Raw genomic sequence first — 1,359 nt, forward strand, 5'->3', positions numbered from 1 at the left:
AACTGAGGGGATGTGTTTTATGGCTTACTCACTTTCCCGCCAAACAAGTACAGAGGAAGGAAGCGTCGTTGCCATAGTAACCAGGCTGTAGGTAATCTTACAGATTTGAGTCTTTATCGCTCAACGTTCGTAGCGCCATCTGTTATTAAAAATCGACATGAGAAAGGGGTATTAAACGCTCTTAAGACGTTATCATAGTCGGTACTGAAGGAAAAAAAATAGCGCTGCCGAAACCCGTGATCGAACCAGGGACCTTTAGATCTTCAGTCTAACGCTCTCCCAACTAAGCTATTTCGGCGCACGCAAAACCTCGAATGTTATCAGTAAGTGTAAAGGGAGAAGCCTCGTTTCTGCCAGGGTTTCGCTGATCTTTGTTATTCTGTTTTTTCGCAGTTTCAACTTTTCTATACAAAGGATATTGTTTTCAAACAATTTCATTATTAGAAAACAATAATAATATTTAATAATAAATTTCATTATTTTCATTAAATAATAAATAAAATATATTTATTATTATGTTCTTTCAGGGGAATGCTTACATTTACCAGAAGATTTATTCGCCCATTGTTACTGAAATTAGTAACTCAAAAATATGAATAACTATAAATCTTCTCTTTCCTGAAGTTACGATAAAAATATTTTTATCTACATCATTAAGGGAGATAACGTTTTAGATTCAAGAATTCGATAGTAAGTTTTTAGAGAATAAGCACGATTTAGGGTCCACACTACACTTTTTACTATTTTTACAATGATATCTTTCTGTAAATATGTATGTGACGACCTTTTCGTCCACAGTAATTCTTATATGAAACTTCGAAAAATTTCCATTTTCTGAATTTAAGCTTTCATCAGTCGTGCAAACCGTTGATTAGATTTGGAGTAAAACTGGACAATTGGAAGTAGTATTTTATGCCAAGCCCATAACAATTCTTAATGGGCAACTCGAAGTGGTACTTTATGTGAAGTCTATCATAGTTTGAAGAAAGTATTAAAATATAACCCAAGCCTTTTCAATTTAGTCTTTCATATAAATGGAAACAAGATATTAAATTTCGGGTAAAATGGATAAACCGAAAACGATACTTGAACAGACTTTCGCAGAAAAAAAAAAAAAAAAGTAGAAATATTTCGAACTCGCATGGATCAGATCCCAGGTGCACGGGGGGGGGGGGTTGGCTGCATGCTTGGTTTTAATGTACTTCACCATTGTAACGTGAATACGAGTCAGTTTGCTTTAGGAATTCCTCCACAAAAGCATCCCTTAGGCAAATAGCTTAGGCTTGTCATATTCAAATAATCAAAAACTAAAATAATTTTGGAATGCAACGAGATGCAACGAGAATAAACTTATACTGA

At 34.4% G+C, this 1,359-nt stretch overlaps 1 non-coding gene across 1 annotated transcript; it reads right to left on the minus strand.

The window, feature by feature from the left end:
* Window positions 1-225: 225 nt before the first annotated feature.
* TRNAF-GAA (transfer RNA phenylalanine (anticodon GAA)) lies at window positions 226-298 on the minus strand. Its single transcript has one exon. It is a non-coding gene; the product is annotated as a tRNA-Phe (tRNA).
* Between the last annotated feature and the right edge of the window lie 1,061 nt (window positions 299-1,359).

This window comes from Stegodyphus dumicola, chromosome 2 (assembly GCF_044657685.1).
Source record: "Stegodyphus dumicola isolate Sdum_Otavi_A_Nest chromosome 2, ASM4465768v1".
Lineage (NCBI taxonomy): Eukaryota > Metazoa > Arthropoda > Arachnida > Araneae > Eresidae > Stegodyphus > Stegodyphus dumicola.